The 26,854-nt window shown below is 42.3% G+C and overlaps 1 protein-coding gene across 2 annotated transcripts in view; it reads left to right on the top strand.

Moving 5' to 3' along the window:
• Window positions 1–26,854, top strand: part of LOC126320530 (uncharacterized) — a 192,843-nt gene that overhangs the window by 59,738 nt on the left and 106,251 nt on the right. The window contains exon 2 of one of the 2 annotated variants that reach the window (XM_049993999.1): window positions 14,290–14,360. The exons of the other annotated variant lie outside the window; for it this stretch is intronic. The gene's annotated coding sequence lies outside the window, so the exon portion shown is untranslated. The remainder of the gene's footprint in view (window positions 1–14,289; window positions 14,361–26,854) is intronic. 2 annotated transcript variants of the gene reach the window in all.

Genomic DNA, 26,854 nt, shown 5'->3' with positions numbered 1-26,854 from the left:
CTATTGTCTGAAGTAATGCTGGAGGCAATTGAATCCTGCAGGACTGTCCATAAATCCGTAAGAGTGCGAGGGGGTGGAAATCCTTCCTGAACAGCACATTGCAAGGCATAATATGCTCAATAATGTCCATGTCTGGGGAGTTTGGTGGTCAGCGGACGTGTGTAAACGCAGAAGAGTGTTTCTGGAGACACTCTGTAGCAATTCTGCACTTGTGGGATGTCGCATGGTACTGCTGCAATTGCCCAAGTCTGTCAGAATGCATAACGGACATGAATGGATGCAGGTGATGAGACAGGATGTTTACGTACGTGTCACCTGTCAGAGTCGTATCTACACGTATCAGGGGTCCCATATCACTCCAACTGCACACGCCCCACACCATTACAGAGTCTCCACCAGCTTGAGCAGTCCCCTGCTGTCATTCAGGCTCCATGTATTCATGCGGTTCTCTCCATACCTGTCCACGTCCACCCGCTCGATATAATTTGAAACAAAGCTCGTCTGACCAGTCATCAACAGTCCAATGTCGGTGTTGACGGGCCCAGGCGAGGCGTAAAACTTCGCGTCGTGCGGTCATCAAGGGTACACGAATGGGCCCTCTGCTCCGAAAGCCCGTATGTATGATGTTTCGCTGAATGGTTCGCACGCCGACAGTTGTTGCTAGCCTGTGTTGAAATGTGGAGCAATTTGCGGAAGGTTTTCACTTCTGTTACGTTGAACGATTCTCTTCAGTCGCTGGTACCGTTCTTGCAGGATCTTTTTCCGGCCGCAACGATGTCGGAGATTTGATGTTTTAGCGGATTCGTCATATTCACGGTACACTCGTGAAATTTTCGTGCAGGAAGATCCCCACTTCATCGCTACTTCGGAGATGGTGTGTCCCATCGCTCATGCGCCGACTATAACACCACGTCCAAACTCACTTAAATCTTGATAACCTGCCATTGTAGCAGCAGCAGTCTAACAACTGCGCCAGAAACTTGTTGTCTCATACAGGCATTGCCGAACGCAGCGCCTTAACCTGCCTGTTTAGATACTTCATAATAAGCATGCCTATACCAGTTTCTTTGGCGCTTCAGTGTATGTCTTCTTCTTTTTCTTTGTCAGTACAGCCCTTGAAGTGCTTTGGTCTTCTCAACAGCCTTCTCCATACATCTCTGTTCTCTGCTTTTCTCTTCCAACCTTGGATCTGCTTCTTAGTTGAGTCAGTGAACACATAGTCCAGCCATTTTTAGCTCTTTTAGCTCTTTGGTCTGGTGAAACATCATCTGCCTTTCATTATTCTTTTACGCATCCCACCATCTGCCATACCCTCAATGCACCCTAACCGGCGTATTCCTTGAGATTTAATAAATTTCACTCCATCTATCCCTTGTAGAAGCTCTTGTATTTCGTGGATGCACCTTATTCTCTGCCTCTCTCACGGGCCCATAAATTTTCGCAAGATTTTTTCTTTTAAAAGCCTTAGGTATTCATACCTGCTTCTGTCACCATCTACATTTTTTCAATTGGTCCAAATGGCTCTGAGCACTATGGGACTTAACTTCTGAGGTCATCAGTCCCCTAGAACTCACAACTACTTAAACCTAACTATCCTAAGGACATCACACACATCCATGCTCGAGGCAGGATTCGAACCGGTGACCGTAGCAACAGCGCGGTTCCGGACTGAAGCACCTAGAACCGCTCGGTCACAGTAGCCGGCCCACATTTTTTTTTGCCCGTATGTAACAACTGGTCGTAGAAGCGAATAGTACCCTTCTAATATGGTTATTTTTGTAATTAGAGACTTCTTAAATAGCTGTAAATTTGCATAACAGACTGTTTTCTCCATGTAAAATGGTTCAAATGGCTCTGAGCACTATGGGACTCAACTGCTGTGGTCATTAGTCCCCTAGAACTTATAACTACTTAAACCTAACAAACCTAAGGACATCACACACATCCATCCCGAGGCAGGATTTGAACATGCGACCGTAGCAGTCGCACGGTTCCGGACTGCGCGCCTAGAACCGCGAGACCACCGCGGCCGGCTTTCTCCATGTATACTGTCTCTAATATATAGTCTCATATCTCATATTATTACCCCTGGTTAAGACGGCATCTAGATACTGGAAACAACTGACAGCTTTAAACAGTTTTTTAGCGGCCTCAAGTCGTGTGGTATTCTTCTGGCCTCACTACTGGACATTATCATGTATTTTTTCTCATTTTCGTTTACAGTTAAATTCAGTTTTTTCACTCTGTGTTTTCAATATTTTGTACTTTTGTTTGAGGATGTTAACTTCTCTTGACACAATTGCAGTATCATCTGCATATGCACATAACTGATTGAATTTCGCCTTTATTGTTCCTCTCTCGTGTATTTTTTTACCACACTACGCAGTGCTAAGTTAAACAGGACTATAGGGATACCATCAACCTGTTTCACTTCATCTGTGAAGTTAAAGCTCTTGGTCATTTTCTTGTTTACCTTCACTTTCGCCTTTGTGTCCTTCATTGTTAACCCAACTAACCCTCTTAAATTGTCATATATGGCCAATTCTTTTAGTGCTATGCACACTATCAAAAGTTTGGTTAAAATCAACAAAAACAGGAAGGGGAGATCTATGTCATAATCATAAAATTTCTCCAGTAATTGTCTAATAACAAACAATAGGTCAGAAGTGCCTCTATTTGACCAAAAATTAATTGGTATTCGGCTAGGACATTTTCAGCGCACTTTTTTATCATTTCATTCAGCACCGCGGAAAATATCTTGTAGACTGCATTCAATGAAGTTAGGTGTCTATAATCCTCACGGTCTAATTTTTGTCTTTAGGACGTATTTTTCCAGTTTTCCAGTCCTCAGGCACACTTTCATTTCCCAAATGTTATTTATTAATCCATGTATTTTACGTATTAGAGGTTGGCCACCAAATGTTATTAGTTCAGGCAGGCACCACTCCATCTTCACTAGGTGCACAATTATTTCCAATTTATATATTGCGGACGCCACCTCCTGAATTGTTTGTCTCTTTGCTTCTTCCCTTTCCTCTTCCTTTGCGTCTATATTCACCTCCTGTTCTTGTCGATCTTCTGATACGTGGTTTCATTTGGGACTGAGCGTATATTCGAGATATTCTGCCCATCTCTTCAATATGGTTTGTTCGTCTCTAATTATCTTACCATTTCTATTTTTACAAGCATTCAAGAAGGACCACAGGAGTTACCCACTAAATTAGAGGACCATATCATTAATGTCGATACGCAACAGGATTTTGGAACATATATTGTGTTCGAATGTTACGAATTACCTCGAAGAGGACGGTCTATTGACACGTAGTCAACACGTGTCGAGAAAACATCAGTCTTGTAAAATACAACTAGCTTTTTACTCACACGAAGTGTTGAGTGCTATAGACAAGGATCAATCTGATTCTGTATTTTCTAGATTTCCAGAAGGCTTTTGTCACCGTGCTCACAACCGGCTTGTAATAAAATAGTGTGCTTATGAAATATCGTCACGGTTACTGATTTCCTGTCAGAGAGGTCACGGTTCGTAGTAACTGACGGAGAGTCATCGAGTGAAACAGAAATGATTTCTGGCCTTCCCCAATGTACTGTTATAAGCCTTGTGCTGTTGGCTATCTATATAAAGGATTTAGGAGACAGTCTGAGCAGCCGTCTTAGGTTGTTTGTAGATCATGCCGTTCTTTATCGTCAATTAAAGTCATCAGAAGATCAGAACAAATTGCATAATGATTTAGAAAAGACATCTGTATGGTGCTAAATTGGAAATTGTCCCTAAATAGCTTATGCCCATGAGTGCTAAAAGAAATCCGTTAAACTTTGGTTACACGATAAATCAGTCAAATCTAAAGGCCGTAGATTCAACTAAATACCTAGAAATTACAATTTACGATTAACTTAAATTGGAAAGAACACACAGAAAATATTGTGGGGAAGGCGCACCAAAGACTGCGGTTTACGGGCAGAACATTTAGAAGATGCAAAAGATCTACTAGAGAGACTGACTACACTACGCTTTTTCGTCCTCTTTTGGAGTACTGCTGTGCGGTGTGACATCCTTACCAGATAGGATTAACGGAGTACATCGAGATAGTTCAAAGAACGGCAGCAAGTTTTGTATTATAGCGAAATAGGGGAGAGAGAGTCACGGACATGATACAGGATTAGAGGTGAACATCATTAAAGCAAAGGCTTTTCTCGTTCCGTCGGTATCTTCTCACGAAATTTCAATCAAGAATTTTCTTCTTGGAATTCGAAAACATCTTTTTGACGCCGAATTACATAGAGAGAAACGATCTTCGTAGTAAAATAAGGCAAATCAGAGCTCGCACGGAAAGATATAGGAATTCTTTCTTTCCGCGCGTTCTTTGAGAATGCCAGGCACTTAAGTGTGATTTGCAGAGTAGCCATGTAGCCGTAGATTCAGATATTCTCAGTCTGCTGAGTCGTCATTTGTTGTTGTCGTGGTTTGCTACAGCTCTCCACGCTACTCTATACTGTTCAAGCCTCTTCATCTCTGAATAACTACTGCAGTCTACATTCTTCTTAAATTGCTTACTGTATTCTTTTCTTGGTATCCATCTACAATCCCCCACTCCCCCCCCCCCCCCCCCCCGCCCCCACAGATACGCAAACAGCAAACACTTCCCTTGATGTCTCTGAATGTGTAATATCAACCGATCCCTTCTTTTGGCGAAGTTGTGCCACAAATTTCTCGACCCCCTCCTCATTAATTACCTGATCTACCCATCTAATCTTCAGCATTCGTCTGTAGCATCACATTTCAAAAGCTTCTATTATTTTCTTGTCTATAGTGTTTATCGTCCATGTTTTGCACTCATACGTGACTACACTCCATACAAATAAATTTAAGAAAAGACTACGTAACACTTAAATCTATATTCGACTTTAACAAATTTCTCTTCTTTAGAAATGCTTTTCTTGCCATTGCTGTTCTACACTTTCTGTCCTCTCTACTTCGGCTGTAATCAATTATTTTGCTGCCCAAAACGCAAAACAATTCTACTACTTTAAGTGTCTTGTTTCGTAATCTAATACCCTCAGCATCAGTAGACTTAATTCGACTACATTCCATTCTCCTTGTTTTGCGTTGTTGATGTTCATCTTATATGCTTCTTCCAATATGTTGTCCATTCCATTCACATCTCTTCCAAGTCTTTGCTGACTCTGACAGAATTACAGTGTCATCGGAAAACCTCCAAATTTTTATTTCTTCTTCCTGCATTTAATTCCTACTCCAAATTTTTCTTTGGTTTCCTTCACTGTTTGCTCAGTGTACAGATTGAATAACATTGGGGGTAGGCTACAACCCTGTCTCACTCCCTTCTCAATCAGTGCTTTCCTTTCATTTCCGTCGACTGTAATAACTGCCATCTGGTTTCTGTACATCTTTCCACTTTTCTTATCGTCTCTTTCTTTATCCTTCCGCTTTCTCTGTTCTGGTCTCTTGTGATATATCACATAGAGGCACTGATATAATTTTCGTACGCAACTTTTCGTGGATAAAAACTTCTAAAATTATTCTCGTCTAGATCTTCTTCCACTGCACAGGTTAACCCTGTAGGGGATCTGGACAAGGCATCTTCAGTGGTGTTCGGTACATGTTCACTGGTGAAGCTGCACTGTTGTGGGTATAACACCTGTCTCTCTTCTTTTCCGGGGTTCAACTCTGATGTCAACAGGAACTGAAGAGCTTTATGGTCTATATACACCTTTTTATTGCGTCCAAAAATGTAATATCTGAGGACAGAACCCTATTGTCGTACGTTCGATGCCGTTCTTGGAAAAGCAAAATACCTAATCCCATGTTTGCCGAGTCAGTGGCTATACAAAATCTTCTGCTCAAATCGAGGAGCGGAAGAATTGGCGCAGACATCAACGCATTCTTTCAGTGGCTGAAACTATCTCTCTCGTCCCATATACATAGCGTTTTTTATCAGGAAGCGCAGATGGGTGTAGGGAGGCAAAGTCGTGTATGTAAATAAACATTTTTTGCGAAAATCAATTAGACCCAAAAAATCCTCTTCATTGGTTTCACGTACTTGGCGTACCAAAATGTTTAGTTGCATCTGATTTTTCCGAGTCAAGACAGATTCCTTATCCCGAGATTTCTTGACTCAATAAAGGTGACTGCCGAAATATGACTTCTCTATGTTTACAATTATCCCTACTCCTTGAACGTACGTAATAAACCGTTCAAGACACCATTATACTCTTGCCAACTACCCTCTGTGATTAAAATATCGTCGACATACGTCGCAATCTACTAACAAAGGTTGTCATCTAAAATGTCACCCAGACTGCGAATTAACGCTGCTGACGAGCTACTTAACCTGAAAGATAACCTTTTACATTGATAACACAGGCCAGAGGCCGAGAATGCGATATACTCCCAACAGGAGCGGTGGAGCCCATCTGTCAAAAACTAGAGTACGGTACAGATCGATTGACGAGGAAACAAATGCTCCATGAAACCTCATTCTGGAAACGCTCCATGAAATTTATGGAGAAGCTCTTCAAGTTTTTCCGGTCGTTCAGTTTATCGAGCAATTACTGCATTGATTTGAAGTGAATCCAGAACAAGCGTAACTGAACTATTCTTTTTCTCTACCAGATAGGATGGACTGCTATAAGATGATGAGGCTATAACATGATGTTATGGATTTCCTCAAATACCTTGTGTCTTATAAACAGAGGAATGATGTATGAGGATACTTGAATTTCTAATATTTCTTTACTTTAAATTCGTATTGTAAATTGTTAATTGCCCAAAGTTTTAGCGGAAACATACCAGAATTATCCCGCAAAATCTGGCTAGGTCTTCCCTCTCTTGTTCCTGTATATTTACGCATGCCTTGACCTTCGTTTGGATTTCCTGTTCAGTTTCCATTCTTACTGCCTCTCCCTCGTCTCTCCACCTACGTAGTCTTTCTTTGAATTCATCTTCTTTACAAATCCTGCTTCTTTCCTCTCCTACTCACAGGTTTAAAGAATTTGTTAGAAGTTGGGCGCAGATAGCCTGTTCCTCAAATCTTATATGTGACATGTTTCCTTTGTGTGATATCAAACCAAGGCCCATATCAAAGATTGCCTTATTTTTGTTTAGAAAGTTCATGCCGATGATGATCTCGATTCCTAGATTGTTATAGTTAAAAAATTATTTTCAAGTGCATTGCCGTGACAGACAAAATTTAAGTGGATTTGGTGCTATACGTCCGCCTATTTGTCTCCAACTGCTCTTCTTATTTTTAGTTTCTCCGCCTTCAGAATAGGCCTGGGGTGACGGTTTGTACATTTTGCATATGCTGCTTCGAAAATGGCTGAAATCTGGCTGCCACTATCTTCAATTCTTTTAAATGACATTCCAAACCGATACTTTGATAATCTAAAGGAGGTCCTCACTGGTTTCTCCTCCTTTTCGTGAAGCAGATCCTGTGTGATATCTTCGTAATTCGACAAGTTATTTAGCCTCGATCTGAACGTTTTCGCCGGTGTTCGAGAAGCCGTCTCCGCGTATGTTTGTCGTCATTGCTGAGAAGCGCCTTGATTTATGACTTGTAACCTGGTCTGCGGCGGCCGAATTTCAATATCCTGAGCCGGTTGGCCACTCCTTCTCCCTTCTCTCCAGCAATTGTTCTCTCTTTGCTCATTTCCATAATGAGGTTGATTCTGTTGTCTTTGGTTATTTGAGTGGGGTCACCAGTTAAGCCTGTCGTCGTAGTACCTGTTTCCGTTGTCCCTGCAATATGGCTGATGCCTGTGCTTTCCTTTTCCTGGAGTCCTATTTTTATATCTGTCGTTACCATTATTACTATGATGTGGCGACCGCCAAACTGATTATTTCTGTTATTACTCTGTCCTTGTCCTCTCTTGTGCTCCCTCACATTGTCTTCTTCAAAAGCAAATTCTAATTTCCATAATAACTTTGTGAAACCTTGCGCACCATTACCGCACTTTCCTATCAATTATTGCTGATACCGTAATGGTAGCTTAAGATAGCACAAGTGGGTAATGTCACTAGTGCTGCAAGGTGTATCCAGGAACTGATTTTTCTTAATCATCGCATCAAAATGTTTGACGGGACTCTTGTAACCCGATGATTCGAATTCTTTGCACATCACAATTTCTTATTTCACTCTCTCCTGTTTAGTCTTGGACAAGTAGCTATCTAAAAATTTGCATGCGGTAACAATGTCACGCGTTTTTTGGCTACATTTCTTTCGAGGTACCCACAAATAAATGATAGTTTAAATAGCAGAGGCCAAATTGTTGACAAAAGTACTGCGAGCCGAGGCAGCCAAATCTTGGGAGGTGAAGAAATTCCTCTGTTTACATACATGTAAAATATTTGTACTGAAATGAAGGAATCGAAGCCTGCAAACCTCTTGCATTACCGTTTATGATCAGCGCACCAGTGTGTGCTGTGGATTTGAATCTTGCTGCTACATTACACACGCAATCCGTGTGCATTCCGGCAACTGTCCTTCGCTACGGTATGCAACTGCTGCCGAAGATTTGCTAACATCAATGGCTCTCGTTTGCAAATTATCAATGCGCTTTTTCAGGCTCTTCATGTACTCTTCCTAACACTCACAATACGCCTCCTGTCTCGTTTTGAAAGCCAGCAGGTCCTGTATATCTTTAGTTTCACCTGCTGGAGTTGGACTCGCGACGTCTGATCCTTCCTGGGCCTTTCGAATTTCTTGTTCTAATATATTTCGGTTGCTTCTCGTCAATTGTTCGGTTGCCTCAGCAAGTTTGGTCACAATGTGTTGTTCGACTTGTTTAATTTTGCCCTCGTTGGCTTTAATACGTCGTCCATGATTCGACTGCCCTTTCTGTAACTTGCTAAATGAATTTTGCACCACAGGAACCCGTTCTGCTAGCAGTTTCACAGTTGCTAACGAACTGTTTAAGTCTGTGATATTATTAATATTGGTGTCGCATTGTACTTCTATATATTCTATCCGCTCATGGAAGTCCCTTGGCATTTATTCCTAAATTGCATTTATTTCATCGATTTGATTAGCCTTATTTTCTCTCCTAGCTCTTTTATCGTTTTCTCGTTCAATATGATCAGTGATACGTTTATTTTCTTCATCGAGTTTTTCGGTGGAACTTTTCGTAAAATCAAACAATGTGTCGAATTTCTGTTTCTCTCTCTCCTTATTTTGATGACCACCTACGTAAGTACATCTGAAAATTTTCGTGCCTGAGAGATGGAGAACTTGTCATCTCGTGGTCACTGACACCAAAGTTTTTATAGTTACAACTCCTTCTGTGCTATGTGGAAATCTGATTTCCGACCTGGAATTGTCTTCAGAACTTGCTTTCTACGGTGTCAACATTTCGAAACCTGGTATTTCATTTTCGAAACTGATAGGATTTGGCTGTTCCAGTAATCATACCTATTTCTTTTAGATTACAAGCTCTGCTCCTAGTTAACATTTAATTTAGCAAAAAAATTGACAAAGACAATAAAAATATTATATCTACCAAGCAAAACGCAATCCTTTTTCAAGTTGATTTGCCTATCACAAAAATGTATCTGTGTTCTCAACGACAAAGTACATCGATGTAGGACAGAACCTACAGAACCAAGCTGAAAATACTATGTTGTTGTTGCGGCCTTCAGTCCTGAGACTGGTTTGATGCAGCTCTCCATGCTACTCTATCCTGTGCAAGCTTCTTCATCTCCCAGTACATACTGCAACCTACATCTTTCTGAATCTGCTTAGTGTATTCATCTCTTGGTCTCCCTCTACGATTTTTACCCTCCACGCTGCCCTCCAATACCAAATTGGTGATCCCTTGATGCCTCAGAACATGTCCTACCAACCGATCCCTTCTTCTAGTCAAGTTGTGCCACAAATTTCTATTCTCCCCAATCCTATTCAATGCTTCCTCATTAGTTATGCGATCTACCCATCTAATCTTCAGCATTTTTCTGTAGCACCGCATTGCTTCTTGTCCAACCTATTTATCGTCCATGTTTCACTTCCATACATGGCTACACTCCATACAAATACTTTCAGAAATGACTTCCTGACACTTAACAAATTTCTCTTCTTCAGAAACGCTTTCCTTGCCATTGCCAGTCTACATTTTATATCCTCTCTGCTTCGACCATCATCAGTTATTTTGCTCCCCAAATAGCAAAACTCCTTTACTACTTTAAGTGTCTCATTTCCTAATCTAATTCCCTCAGCATCACCCGACTTAATTCGACTACATTCCATTATCCTCGTTTTTCTTTTGTTTATGTTCATCTTATATCCTCCTTTCCAGACACTGTCTGTTCCATTCAACTGCTCTTCCAAGTCCTTTGCTGTCTCTGACAGAATTACAATGTCATCGGCGAACCTCAAAGTTTTTATAACTGCCTTCTGGTTTCTGTACAAATTGTTAATAGCCTTTCGCTCCCTGTATTTTACCCCTGCCACCTTTAGAATTTGCAAGAGAGTATTCCAGTCAACATTGTCAAAAGCTTTCTCTAAGTCTACAAATGCTAGGAACGTAGGTTTGCCTTTCCTTAATCTTTCTTCTAAGATAAGTCGTAGGGTCAGTATTGCCTCACGTGTTCCAGTGTTTCTACGGAATCCAAACTGATCTTCCCCGATGTCGGCTTCTACTAGTTTTTCCATTCGTCTGTAAAGAATTCGTGTTACTATTTTGCAGCTGTGGCTTATTAAACTGACTGTTCGGTAACTTTCACATCTGTCTACACCTGCTTTCTTTGGGATTGGAATTATTATATTCTTCTTGAAAATCCTATCCAAATTTAAGTTAACGAGGACGGTGGTATGCCTCCAAAGCAAGAGCAAAACCTATCTTATACTTGTGCAAAATTCAGAACAATTTGAAGAAAAAAATTCTAACGGGAGGGTAAAATATATCATCTTGAGGGAAGCACGTAAATAAACCCTCAATGAGAGGTTGATTTCCCCTAACATGGGTAAGCAAACTAAAATTTTTGTAAGTCATTTCCACTTTCCGTGATCATAAACAGAAGTCTGTAAAATCTTCCAATTATGAACAGAGTTTAGTCTGTCCCAAGTGAAGGTTAAACTGAAAACTATCTACTTGGCTGTGTGCTACGGCATATGGCCAGTCTGCACTTGTTAATTACGAAGCAGAAGTACCTAATGTCCGTTGCCAGGACTGCCGGATTTAGAGACATAGAGATGCCTGTTAATCCTGTAAAGAGTCACCTTGACTCAGAAATCGGAAAAAAGAAGTGACACTAAATTCTCCCTTTAGAAATTACGAAGCTTTGCATTCCTCCGCCAATCACAGGCCAGATCACAGTGCAGAGAGTAGGTATTACAAAACGAAACAAATTCTGTTCAATCCCGCATGTTGCTACATTTTATTCTTGCCAGGGAAGCATCTCCTACCGCCCCTGTGAAATCATGCTGTTTAAGCCAATCAACATTTCTCTTTCTACACGTTGCTAAAGTCACGGAATTCTCACGATCATTTTAGTTGCCTTAAAAAAAACCAAAACTAAACACCAGAGTGACGAATTCTCAGATTTTGATTTCCAAGAGAGCCGCCTCCACAGCGTGGGGTGAGGAACACTCTTCCCACCTTGCAGTCCAGCAAAAGGGTGATGAAAAATCTTGCTCTGAGTTTTCACCGGGACTGAAACCTATTGTATACTTCAGAGGCAAAAACGACTTTACACGTCTGGCCGCACACGGGCAGTGGCCCTCTGCGGAACCGTCGTGTCTATCTCACGGGCAGCGCCTCCCTTGCAGCGCTCTTGCCTCGTCGGCCGTTGCAGAGGCGTTTACCTGGAAAGCAGGGGCTTTCCACCGGTGGCCTTCTTGCTCAGCCCTGACAATCTATTCTCCTATGAGGCAAACTTGTGACAGCTAAAAGATGAACTACAATTGTCGTGAGAAGTAGAAAGGAAGATATTGAATTAAAGAATAAAGAGAATTAAAAGGAGAAAACGCATCCGTGATCATGAACTACTCATACCAATAACGTAACAAATATGCGTACCTCCCGATTTAATGTGTGTAAGGTACTTACGAATGTAATCTTACATGAATAAAAAATAGAAAAAATGGCGCGTACATCCACGAAATTTGTCAAAGTAACGATACCTAGGGATGGAAGAACGAGTGTATATTTCTGCTGATTAAATGTTCTCTGTCTACCAGCTTCGTCTTTGTCATGAGGCAAACGTCTGCTACCTACAGAGCACTTAAACATTGAGGTGATAAAAGACGTGGTATACCACTTAATATCATGTTGAAACTCCTTTTGCTCAGCATAGTGAACAACTCGACATAGTACGGACTCGACAAGTCGTTGGGAGTCCCCTGCAGAAATATTGAGGCCTGCTGCCTCTGTAGCTTGTAATATCCCGCCGTGTGCGACACTGTGAACCGATCAGGGTAATGTACCTGCCCAGACTCCTTCGCACTCCCCTAGGACTCCATGTTACCTGTAAACTCTACATCTATCTACATCTACATCCATACTCCGCAAGCCACCTGACGGTGTGTGGCGAAGGGTACCCTGAGTACCTCTATCGGTTCTCCCTTCTATTCCAGTCTCGTATTGTTCGTGGAAAGAAGGATTGTCGGTATGCTTCTGTGTGGGCTCTAATCTCTCTGATTTTATCCTCATGGTCTCTTGGCGAGATATACGTAGGAGGGAGCAATATACTGCTTGACTCTTCGGTGAAGGTATGTTCTCGAAACTTTAATAAAAGCCCGTACCGAGCTACTGAGCGTCTCTTCTGCAGAGTCTTCCACTGGAGTTTATCTATCATCTCCTTAACGCTTTCGCGATTACTGAATGATCCTGTAACGAAGCGCTCTGCTCTCCGTTGGATCTTATCTATCTCTTCTATCAACCCTATCTGGTACGGATCCCACACTGTTGAGCAGTATTCAAGCAGTGGGCGAACAAGCGTACTGTAATCTACTTCCTTTGTTTTCGGATTGCATTTCCTTAGGATTCTTCCAATGAATCTCAGTCTGGCATCTGCTTTACCGACGATCAACTTAATATGATCATTCCATTTTAAATCACTTCGAACGCGTACTCCCCACTGAACATCCTATAAAAGTCACACATATTGTGCTCCTTAAAGCTGTTTTTAATAATTTGATACTTTTTATGTGTCTCCTCTTTGTCTGTCTCATTAACGTTGTCACATGATTTCTGGTCTCGATTTGTTTAGTCTCAGGCGATTTTTGACTGATATTTTTCTGGAAGGCTCTCTTTCGTTTTTGCAAAGTGCTTTGACATGCTTTGTCCCAACAAGGTTGTCTTGTGCTGTTTTTGTGCAGGTTAGCTTTTTGGCTTTCTGCATGATCTTGGTGTGGATCTGTTCCCAGATGGTTGCGTATTCTTCGTCTCATTGCTCTTTTATGTTAGGTTCTTGGCTCCAATCTGTAAATTTCTGAACTTGTGTTTCCTTCCACTGCGCTGGCTATCTGGCTATTTAACTTCGTTGCTGACAAGACAGTGATCCGAGTTGACATTTGCAACTCTGCAGATTTGTACATCATGAGCGCCTTTCTGTGAACACTCTGTGATGGCAACGTCATGGACTCGGTACTCATCAGAGTAATCTCAAGGTCTTTCGATTCCGATAATATTTCCTCAAGGAGGTTGTCATGATTTTCAAATTCTTTTGTTGAGAAAGCGCATTGAATCTAGCCCCTTACTGGTTGGTGAATTTATGTGCAGGGAAAATGCTAACGGTTTTTGGTGTACTTTTCCTCCGCAAAGTCGCCTGATAAAATTGCTTAGTAGTATTCTTATTGAGTTATTTATTACACATCATACTAAAACCAATGTACAGTAGCTCCATAAAAATATATTACCATTTTACTTTTATTTTTAGAAAGTTTATACTACTTGTAAGTTACTTACTACAGTGATATAATTAATTTGCTGTGTGCAATTTTTTATATACATGTAGTTAACCTAAGTAAGGTTTTCCAGTAACGCTTCATTTTTATGAACCCTTCTTAAAATTATAAAATTAACTAAACCTTTGCAGAAGAAAAGCTGAAACGTAGTTTTAGGACGGGGGAGGAGGCGCAGATTTCTCAGTATCGCTTCAGTATGGCTCCGTCATGGTAGAGAGGTCTACTGTTACGGCTCACAAACATTCCACGCGGAAGCTTACTATTGTTGGCGGATGGAGCATGCAGACGAATCCATTGTACAGTGTTTTCTTCCAGCATCGAACATCTTATATTCATATACAACTCTTGTAAATTTCAGGTGTAGAGCTGATGTCGAATAGCGTTCCAGATGCAGTTACCTCAAACGAATTTGATGCCTAAGACATCACTGTGAGTACTCATCAAACCACTATATCACTGTCATTATACCATAGTCAATTACAGGAGTGCTTTTGTGGGACAATGTGGTATAGTAATCCTTAAAGACGTATGGTTACTGTGGCACAACTGAGAGGGCATATGGTTGTTGTTGTGGTAGTACGGTGATTCAGAAAACTCAAACAGTCGGGCTTAGGGTGAATTCAGTAACGTAGTAGCGGTAGATCCATTTTGTAGATGCAGATAGCTTCCCATCTACCTGTAGTAGTAGTAGAAGCAGTTGTAGGTTCTTGAGGAAAATTATCAACTAGATGCGCTGCAATGACCACACACTTTTTGATACGTGATCTTATTATTCTTTAAGCAACACTGCTTTTTGGTGTGATGGAAATTTTGTATCCATGTAGACGAAACGTTAAACCCTAGTCATCCTTCCTATAAACATAATGTGATCTAATATCCAGACTACTACTGCAGTTTTATGTTATTGTTAAGCGATTCCTCACACAAACTGTAAGTGTTTTTATGTTATACATGAGAATTTATAAATTGTGACAGTTTAGGAATCTTAAGATGTGAACGATATGTCAAATGTTCTCATGTTTGTAATCGATTGGTGAGTTAATGAGACTTCTATTTCCGAGCTTACGTTCTTCCATAGCATTTAGAAATTATTTTCCAACGAATGTCAGTATGATTCCTTCAATAAGGGCGCTTGTGCAGAAGATCTTTCGCTGGTCACCAAGGCAGGTGTCAGGAGATTTGAAGTTGTAGGACATTCAGATATGTTCGATTGGAATCAAATATTTCCAATAATAATAGAAATTAGAATTATTTCCAGGTTGTGAGGAGTTTGGTTTTATGAAGGCTACTCTGAAATACTTTGGGCAAAGTTCAGACTTTGAGTACGTTATATGGAGTGGGAACATGGTGCCGCTACTGAAGTTTCATATGCTGTACAGTAAAGATTACACAACACTTCCTCCCATACGTTTACATGTTACAGCAAAACTGTAATAAATTTCCCACAAATCTGTAACATATCGCTCCCCCCTCCCCCCTAAAATTTAACAAATTATCCTACATTTCAGCAAAAACTATAACAAAATATAACAAAGTGAAAAAAATTGAAAAAAAAGTTACTTCTATATTGTAACAGATTGCTCCAAAACACAGCACTTCAAAACTGTTAGAAATTGACCCCCTAAATGTTACAAATTGCCCCAAAACTGTAACTAATTGCCATGAAACCATTACACAGAGCATCGCAGTGTAGCAGTGTACGTAAGTATTCTATAGCTTTACGCAGAGTACTCTCAAAATTATGACCAAAATGAGTAACTACAGTGTGCAACCCTCAAATGTGAACAGAGTTACTGGATTATATATATATATATATATATATATATATATATATATATATATATATATATATGTGTGTGTGTGTGTGTGTGTGTGTGTGTGTGTGTGTGTGTGTGTGTGTGTGTGTGTGTGTGTGTGCGTGGAGCTACTCAAAAACGTTGGGAATACCATGCAGAGCTCGCACTTTCCGGAATCTGATGGTGCTCACAAGTAGAAGTGTGGAAACTGTCTTCTTCCTTTCTGTCTGAGATTCCCTACACTGACACTGTCTCAACCGTCAGAATGGTGGGTTTTTCTGTACTCTTACACATCTCATGAACAAGAAGAGTCTCCATTCGACCTTGAATCGTTATTAACAGTTTCTGTCATCTTGAGTAAATTTTTAACTCCTCTCGAAATGTTGTCAGCCGAAATCTGAGTCCACATTTTGGTACCTCGGAGCTGCCAAGAATTATTACTGTAAAGTCTCTTTTCCTCTCTGGAATTTATTTAATGGTTCAAATCATGGCACAATTTTTAAGAACTTTGAAATAAAACTGGTGTATAAATTATGAATACATCTTGTTTCATTACTTATTGATCTGTAACTGGTTCATATTTTGCTTTTGGTCTTGTGCAGCCACCCACATGTGTGTTCTGGTGTGTGGTGGTCTTGGTGAGATTTGTAACGTGAGGAGTTACGTGGTGTTTATTTCTCCATTAGAAATCGAACTAAAGCTTGTAAAGAGCACAATAATATTCTCTATATCAGCACTTTTAGTGCCATCAATATTCACATCATCTGGAAACAAGCACACTGAAAGTTTCTCTCCATCAACTACCAAGCTGCATGCCTCTCTTTAAGCTGTAGAGAGTAGCCGTTGAGTAACATAAAAAAGTAGAGCCATAGACAATGAATAAACTTGCTAGAGGGTCTGATAATTTTTATTGGCTGCCTTAGGTCGCTATTGCGCTGTATTCTGAAAGTTTCAGTATGTACTATAACGTGATTGTTATGAAGTGCTACACAATTACTCATCTTCTTTATCTTATGTAGGTGATAGTGGATGACACAGTCAATTCTTAAGTATTTTTTTCATTGTTTCACTAATCATAATTGAAACTTCTCGTTATCATGGAAAATGAGTGCACTTTCTCAGTGAAAAATATTGCAGTAAGCTGATCGTTTACATGACTGTTTTAAGCAACCTTTTATTTCTTACATTACAGTGTTTTATACACTACTAGCCATTAAAATTGCTACACCAAGAAAAAATGCAGATGAAAAAACGGATATTCATTGGGCAAATATATTATACTAAAACTGACATGTGATTACATTTTCACGCAATTTGGTTGCATAGATCCTGAGAAATCAGTACCAAGAACAACCACCTCTGGCCGTAATAACGGCCTTGATACGCCTGGGCATTGAGTCAAACAGAGCTTGAATGGCGTGTACAGGTACAGCTGCCCATGCAGCTTCAACACGATACCACAGTCCATCAACAGTAGTGACTGGCGTACTGTGACGAGCCAATTGCTCGGCCACCATTGACCAGACGTTTTCAATTGGTGGGAGATCTGGAGAATGTGCTGGCCAGGGCAGCAGTCGAACATTTTCTGCATTCAGGACTGCAAAATGCGGTCGTGCATTGTCCTGCTGAAATGTGAGGTTTCGCAGGGATCGAATGAAGGGTAGAGCCACAGGTTGTAACACGTCTGAAATGTAACGTCCACTGTTCAAAGGGCCGTCAATGCGAACAAGAGGTGACCGAGACGTGTAACCAATGGCACCCCATACCATCACGCCGGGTGATACGCCAGTATGGCGATGACGACTACACGCTTCCGATGTGCGTTCACCGCGATGTCGCGAAACACGGATGCGACCATCATGATGCTGTAAACAGAACCTGGATTCATCCGGAAAAAAGACGTTTTGCCATTCGTGTACCCAGGTTCGTCGTTGAGTACACCATCGCAGGCGCTCCTGTCTGTGATGCAGCATCAAGGGTAACCGCAGCGATGGTCTCCGAGCTGATAGTCCATGCTGCTGCAAACGTCGTCGAACTGTTCGTGCAGATGGTTGTTGACTAGCAAAGGTCCCCATCTGTCGACTCAGAGATCGAGACGTGGCTGCACGATCCTTTACAGCCATGCGGATAAGATGCCTGTCATCTCGACTGCTAGTGATACGAGGCTGTTGGCATGCAGCACGGCGTTCCGTATTACCCTCCTGAACCCACCAATTCCATATTCTGCTAACAGTCATTGGATCTCGACCAACGAGAGCAGCAATGTCGCAATACGATAAACCGCAATCGCGATAGGCTACAATAAGACCTTTATCAAAGTCAGAAACGTGATGGTACGCATTTCTCCTCCTTACACGAGGCATCACAGCAACGTTTCACCAGGCAACGCCGGTCATACGCTGTTTGTGTATGAGAAATCGGTTGGAAGCTTTCCTCATGTCAGCACGTTGTAGGTCACGCCACCGGGGCCAACCTTGTGTGAATTCTCTGAAAAGCTAATCATTTGCATATCACAGCATCTTCTTCCTGTCGGTAAAATTTCACGTCTGTAGCACGTCATTTTCGTGGTGTAGCAGTTTTAATGTCCAGTAGTGTACTTAACTACATTCAATCTCTCCCCCTCACACACACACACACACACGACACACACACACACACACACACACACACACACACACACACGCACGCACACACACACACACACACACACATCATATTATTACACATCACGAATAGAAGAGAAGGAGAAAGAGCTGTCAAAGAGATACACTCCTGGAAATGGAAAAAAGAACACATTGACACCGGTGTGTCAGACCCACCATACTTGCTCCGGACACTGCGAGAGGGCTGTACAAGCAATGATCACACGCACGGCACAGCGGTCACACCATGAACCGCGGTGTTGGCCGTCGAATGGCGCTAGCTGCGCAGCATTTGTGCATCGCCGCCGTCAGTGTCAGCCAGTTTGCCGTGGCATACGGAGTTCCATCGCAGTCTTTAACACTGGTAGCATGCCGCGACAGCGTGGACGTGAACCGTATGTGCAGTTGACGGACTTTGAGCGAGGGCGTATAGTGGGCATGCGGGAGGCCGGGTGGACGTACCGCCGAATTGCTCAAACGCCAAGACCGTAGGATCCTACGCAGTGCCGTAGGGGACCGCACCGCCACTTCCCAGCAAATTACGGACACTGTTGCTCCTGGGGTATCGGCGAGGACCATTCGCAACCTTCTCCATGAAGCTGGGCTACGGTCCCGCACACCGCTAGGCCGTCTTCCGCTCACGCCCCAACATCGTGCAGCCCGCCTCCAGTGGTGTCGCGACAGGCGTGAATGGAGGGACGAATGGAGACGTGTCGTCTTCAGCGATGAGAGTCGCTTCTGCCTTGGTGCCAATGATGGTCGTATGCGTGTTTGGCGCCGTGCAGGTGAGCGCCACAATCAGGACTGCATACGACGGAGGCACACAGGGTCAACACCCGGCATCATGGTGTGGGGAGCGATCTCCTACACTGGCCGTCCACCTCTGGTGATCGTCGAGGGGACACTGAATAGTGCACGGTACATCCAAACCGTCATCGAACCCATCGTTCTACCATTCCTAGACCGGCAAGGGAACTTGCTGTTTCAACAGTACAATGCACGTCCGCATGTATCCCGTGCCACCCAACGTGCTCTAGAAGGTGTAAGTCAACTACCCTGGCCAGCAAGATCTCCGGATCTGTCCCCCATTGAGCATGTTTGGGACTGGATGAAGCGTCGTCTCACGCGGTCTGCACGTCCAGCACGAACGCTGGTCCAACTGAGGCGCCAGGTGGAAATGGCATGGCAAGCCGTTCCACAGGACTACATCCAGCATCTCTACGATCGTCTCCATGGGAGAATAGCAGCCTGCATTGCTGCGAAAGGTGGATATACACTGTACTAGTGCCGACATTGTGCATGCTCTGTTGCCTGTGTCTATGTGCCTGTGGTTCTGTCAGTGTGATCATGTGATGTATCTGACCCCAGGAATGTGTCAATAAAGTTTCCCCTTCCTGGGACAATGAATTCACGGTGTTCTTATTTCAATTTCCAGAAGTGTATAAGTCTAAGTTAGGAGTTAATTCTATTATCTATTAAATTCTTTATATCCATGGACTGATGATAAATCATCTTTATGGTTGGATGCTTCGTTTTTCCCTGTTCACCCTAAGACTGGCTGAACGATAAGTAAGTAATTTATTCCTCTTATATTACATGGCCGCAATGGAGTTGAAATCCAAAAGCAGGACTTCCATCAAGTCCATCGTTTAGTATTGGTTTGTGGTTTGTGGGATTAAAGGACCAGACTACTATGGTCATCGGTCGTCATTTAGTATGAATGCTCACCTATAAGAGAACTGCCTCCTGGATGAAGAGGGTTGCTGTCTGTGCAAACATCGATTATTGCGTTAAATGCAATAATTACAAACGTCAGAAATTTCGAGAATTTTCCAGAAATGATAAATTCTATACAACATGCATTTGCTGGTGATTGGATTTAAATTTATTGTAGTACACCAGCCAGGAATGCCAATTGCCACTCCACTCCACGTATAATACAGTTCATATGGTTTCCCCCTCTCCCGGTAAAACAACGACCTGCTGCTTCAGAACATCTCATTGTAGACAACTAAAGCATCCTAGATCTAGATATTGTCGCTGATACTCTGTATGGTGGTGCAGCAGTACCCTTGGATTTCGGTTATGATGTGAGATTCTCTTCACTGTGATGAAGGTATAATTATACATTAAGGTAAACTTCAGCATTAGTTAGTTTATAACTGTCGAAGACGTTGAAATCCTTTTCCAAGCTCCCCTTCCTGTCAGTAAGCAGTGACAGTATAATGAATCTAGGTGTGTCTAATTGAACAGCAGTTTCAATGGTCCATGTTTGTCTGGATGTAGTCGGTAGTATGGCATATTCAAACAGTTCTCATAAACAGAAAGTTAATGCTACTTGAATACCAGCATTGAATATCTTTGAAAACTTGAAATATTCCTCGTCGGTTGTATAAATATAATGAGTTTTGCATACTAATTTCTCAAGCACAATTTTATGCTCTTCAGAATATTCCAGAATGTATGAGTTACTACCCGTTTTAATTTGTACTAAAATTAGTTTTTGCTTTGATTCCATAGTGACACATTTCATATCCTCGAAGTATCTCATCATTATCTTGAACAGCACACATATGCTCAAGTACTCATTGCCACTTACTGATCTGACTATAAACAACCCTGAATTAATTAAACCATTAAATTCCAAAATTGATGTGGAAACATACGTTTTAAGGGTTGATGTGACTCCAACATTTCCTGTACAATCAATTTCATTTCTTTCATGTTGGAATATTACACGTAAGATGTGGTCTCACTGTGGGGCCTCCATCCTTTTACACACATTTTCCTTGTAAGTATAGGAAACTGTTACCTGGAATAGTTAAAGCTGCCTGGTGCTGAATGAGAATCCTAATCACGTCATTATTATTAAATGTCACAGGAGGAAAAAGTTTATGGGAGAAATATTCCTGGTGTACTGAACTGGGCCAGTTGTATCAAGTGACATCATTGCATAGTTTTAAGCCTAATGGTACAAGGTAATTATCCCACTTCATCATGTTGTGCTTCTGCTGCAGAGTGGTGCACTGACGGCTGTGTACGATTTCTTCACCTCAAATGTCCATGATATCATTTACTTCTCCCCCCCCCCCCCCCTCCTACTTATTTTCCTCAGTTCTTCTCATACTTGGCACAAAAACAGTTCATGATATCATTTACTTCTCACTGATTTTTGCAACTCTCACTTACAGCAACAACAGCAACAATAATAAAATAATAATTAGAGAGTGCCCTTCAAGCACATTAGAGTAAAACATTTTCTAAAAATCATCACAGATTTTTATTATTCAAAAGCAGTGCCACTTCACAGTTACAACTAGTTTAACGACAGCTGTTTGTGTAGTTATTAAAAATGAGGAAATCTGTGTATTTCACTACATTTTTTTTACAAATAAGTTCACAAATTAATTAGTTAGTTAAAGATTCACTGCCTCCGTCTATACTGCTTCTAATTTATTTAGAATGTTTTAACATTTGAAATATCATCATATATAAATGGCAACAGAACAATAGTCATCATTCAATTGCGAGTTAAAAAACTTATATTTATACTGATGATCCGAAAAGAAAATAAACAACAGCAAAAATACATACGGTTCAAAATTGGAAAATCTTCTGGCATTTGCACATTTAGCGTGATGTGTGCTTGAATCTGAGAAGAAAACAGACCCAGCCTTGGTTGTATCCCTAGAACAACAACTTGCAGATCCCCTTCCAGCTGCAGTCGACAATGATATTTCGTCTTGATTATTGCCACTGCAGAAAATGTTGCCACACAAAAACAAGTTGATGCGAAGGCTAACACATCCACTGCCCTTGCGAAATTGGGATAATCGTTCCGTGTCTGCGCCCAGAAATTTTCAAGAGACTTCGGTTTAAATTACTTCTATGTTCTATCCCTTGAGAGATCTACTATCTCCTCAGCTTCCACTTTTGACAAGAGTCTGATTAGTAGTCTGTTATGATAGTATCGAATGGGTTGTGGATCCAGTCATAATCAAATGAAGGTTCTGGAAATTTATCCTCGAACTGTTGACGAAGATTTTCCGTCTACTGATTTTGCCTGCATCCATCTCATTTTTCATCACGAAATTATTCAGACAGAACAGCATGTCCTCATTACCCTTCTAGATCTGTGTTTTTGAAAGTCCAAATTTTCTGTTAAACGCAAGCATTTTCTTGCTTAGAAAGATGATATTACTGTTTCGGCCTCGAAGTGATATGTTAAGTTCATTCGGTTTGTCAGTAACATCGGGTACGTAGCACAATATTAGAAGTCATGTTCCATCCTGAAAAGAGCCGCTAGTGCAAGAAAGTTGTTCAACAGGAAAAGACGAAGTTCATCCGTCGGGTCCACAACGCGACGAACTTCACCACGACACACCGAACTATTCCTTATGCAATAGAAGCAAATCATGAGGAGAACGCATCTACTCGGAAATAGCAGGAAATAGCCTGTTGTTTATCTCTCGTGCTTTAATGAAATTTACAACACTGATTGTCGTTCAGTAGTTTATTGAATTCTGATTGTGCTACTTTATAAGCCAGTTCCTCCCTGTGTACCAGGCAACATGTGAATTTTATAGAAAGAGAAACAGCACATATTCCCTTAAACTCCTTTTTTGCTTCCAGTAAATGCAGCCGCCGATTTGGCACGTGAGGGAACAATTTGTCCGTGACAGATTGTTGTAAACAAAAAAGATATCCACAAGAAAGAAAATATTTTCACCTGTAGTCCTCCTTTCCAGAGCTTTACGGAATAGAAAGTTCTCATGCACGTGACGTCCATAACAGTAACATAAAAAAAAACAAGTACCTGCGAAAGATTTCCGATGTTAGTATTGTCATCGAGTTGCAGGGCGTATTTTGGGGTATCATGAAAACGTAGTTTTGAGATTTCACGACATATGAGTGGGTTCACTCGCCGCTAGTCAGCATTCATTACAGGTTCTGGCTTTCATCAAACTTATACTGAGTTTACATGTATGTCTGTTTGGGAAAGTGGGTCGCGAGTCCTGTTCATGAAGAATTTGTTTCTAAGGAGGGGTGGGAGGCAGGGGGGCAGCCGATTTCTGCCGCCCTCGCTGGACACGCACTTGGTCGTGTGGGGAGCTCTCAAAAATCTCTGTTTCTAGACAGTAGTACTGGATAAGTTAAATTTCTATGTATTTTTTTTTTAATTTTCTGTCCAGGTCTGAATGATAGTTTCAAGGTTGGTTCTTTGAAACATCTTTGAGCAATGAATACCAAATGATTGCACAACCATTAAAAATTGGTTAGTACTTTTTTTTGACAACTCTTCTCGCTTACTGGTACTCTACCAACATTTATTGACAGTGTAATGTCTATCCACATTTATCTAAATAAACCACACTTTTTTTTCTTCGAAGTCCAGTTTCGGCAACAAACAAGGTGAAAACTGGTATTTCGTACTGTTGTTCATAATGTCGCAAAAACAGCTGCTAATAGCAGACTGACGACAATAGTTATATTCCTTTTTAATGCTATTCCTTTTGATATCATGTTCCCCCTTCTAATTATCATATTGCCGTTCACTTTAACTTTTTCTTAGCACACTACATCCACCTATCCGTCGGCACTGTCACTCCTTTTGCCGGCTCATCGTCATTTGGTGTTAAGAGAGAGCTGACGTGTTGGCATTTAAGGTGATCAGTTATCGTATCTGTTATGACTGCGAAAAATGCACACTGTTTTAAACTGGAACGTGTTTGCACTTACTGACGTGATTAGGTGACATCCACTCGTAGTAGGGTCTACTGTTTGTCGAAATGAAAGCTTGGCGACTGTGTTTTATAAAAGTAAGGTATATTATACATATGTGGTGCCTGTTCTTTCAGACATGTCCAAAAGAATAGACACCATTTTTTGATCCACCAGCCATTATGAATTAAGACACAAAGGAATTACAGTCATTTCCTGCGAGTGCCATTGATTGAAATCAATGTGGAAAGTAGAACGTTTGTGCCGGACCGGTATTCCAATCCTGGTCTCCTGCTTGTATGGCAGATGTCCTGACCCCAAAGCCATTCGGTCAGGGTGGTCATTGCAGCTGCACGGATTACCCAAGTCACGCCAGACCCAGATTCTGAATTTGCCGCACATTACTAATGTAGTGCGCCTTGCCCATTATCCTCGTTACTCACCGCATACCGCCGATTCCCGTGAGAATTCGAGCCCAGAGTGCACCTGCATTGACGAGATCATTGGACGTCTCACCTTTTATACACACATCAAAAGAGTTTTGCATCACCCCAGTTCCTGGAACTCCTGAAGATAGACGTTGACTGTGGATATTGTATCACAGACACAGTCCCTTTGACGGTTCAGAGATGTCAATAAACCCGCCCAAAGATGTAAACAACCATGCATGAGCAGCGCCTATTAGACGGGGGGCTCCGACAGACCATCAATTCCAGTCATTCCGCCCGGAAGGAGGTACACGGCCCGAGTTGTCTGTAGTTCAACGTCCACCCCGATTTCTGAGTGGTCAGCACGACGGACTGTCATGATGCCAAGTGGCCTGGGTTCGATTCACGGTGGGGTCGGATCTTTCTCCCTCAGGGACTGGGTGTTGTCTTCATCATCTCATCCCAATCGGCGCCCAAGTCGCCGAAGTGGCGCGTCAACTCAAAAGATTTGCACTAGGCGACCGGTCTACCCGATGGGAAACCCAGCCACACGACATTTGCATTTTTTGCACTTCAATCATGCCTAGACGGTCAATACCGCGGTTCGATTGCGTCCGCATTGTTACTTTGTGCCAGGAAGGGCTCTCAACAAGGGAAGTGTTCAAGCGTCTCGGTGTGGACCAAAGCGATGTTGTTCTGACATGGAGGAGATACAGCGAGACAGGAACTGTCGACGACATGCCTCACTCAGGCCGCCCAAGGGCTACTATGCAGTGGATGACCGCTACCTACTGATTATGGCTCGGAGGAACCCTGACAGCAACGCCACCATGTTGATTAATTGTGGTGTGCGTACTAAGACCTTCGGTCCACACACCATCAATTAGTTGACTTGTCGCTCTAACGAAGTAGATGAGTGTCAGCAATATGTCATGTGGTCTTATCGTGGCATGTTTACCTTCTGCTGTTAGGTCAGACGATAGAAATGCCACTTGCACGCTTAGAGTAGCAGGTTGACGGTGACCAACTTTAAACAGAACTCGATTAATTTTCACACACATTTTTTAAAATTATAACAATCATAAATCTTACTTAACTTAATCAAAATATCCACGGGTGTACTGCTGGTCTATAGTGTCCAACGCGCACAATATTTCGGCGATCAAACATGTCGCCATCATCAGGTGAACTGACGGACTGAGCTCCTGTGAACGCGCCGGCACGGAGATCCGTACGCTATGGCTGCTCAGGGGGAACTGGGTTCTGTCGCGGCGGCGACCGATTTAAATACCCTCCATCCGCGGCGCGCTCCCTCCGCCGTCCGCACCCCGCGCCACGGTAGCGCGGTGGAACAGATTGCGACGGCGTCTGAGATGACGTCGGTGTGATGGCTTCGTCCGCTGTGGTCGTCACAACTATGCGTTTGCTCGATTTACTCTTGATTAACCCAATCGCTGGTTCCCAAGCCTTGCTAAGATTATAGCCACAGTCACGGTTTATGAGGTCGTCATTGGTGCGAATTTCGATGGCCTCTCTAACAACGCTGTCCCAGTATCTCGACGTCTGTACCAGAATCCTCGTGCGGTCATACTCCATAGCGTGATTTTCCGACAAACAATGTTCAGCGACCGCCGACTTGCTCGGATACATCAGTCGAGTGTGCCTCTGCTGTTCACGGCATCGATCCCCGACGGTACGCATCTTCTGAACAATATACGACTTGCCACATTGACACGGAATCTGGTACACGCCGGCCTTCCTCAAACCGAGGTCATCTTTGGCGCTCCCCACCAGTGCACGAGTTTTATTCGGAGGACAAAACACAGTTCCGACCCGGTGTTTCTTCAGAATGCGGGCGATTTTCCCCGAGAGTGCGCCTGTGTATTGAATAAATGCAGTGCCTACCTCCTCCCTCGTGACTTCATCCATCTCAACAGGTTGTGATGCAGTGGTTGGGCGGAGAGCACGTTGTATCTGCCACTCTGAGTACCCATTTTTTCGAAATACAGTTCTCAGATGTTCCAATTCCTGGGGTAGACTCTCTGTGTCAGAGATAGTGCGCGCCCTATGTACTAGAGTTTTAAGTACCCCATTCCTCTGTGAAGGGTGGTGGCAGCTGTCTGCGTGCAAATACAGATCAGTGTGTGTTGTCTTTCGATACACCCCATGACCCAGGGTGCCGTCAGCCCTTCTCCTGACCAAGACGTCAAGGAAAGGTAATTTACCCTCCATTTCAGTCTCCATAGTGAATTTGATGTTGGGGTGTATGGAGTTTAGATGTGTAAGGAAGTCAAGGAGTTTATCCATACCATGTGGCCAGATGACGAACGTGTCGT

This window comes from Schistocerca gregaria, chromosome 2, assembly GCF_023897955.1.
Source record: "Schistocerca gregaria isolate iqSchGreg1 chromosome 2, iqSchGreg1.2, whole genome shotgun sequence".
NCBI classification, from domain to species: domain Eukaryota; kingdom Metazoa; phylum Arthropoda; class Insecta; order Orthoptera; family Acrididae; genus Schistocerca; species Schistocerca gregaria.
Note: the sequence above shows the minus strand (reverse complement) of the source record. Positions and strands in the feature narration are given on the sequence as shown.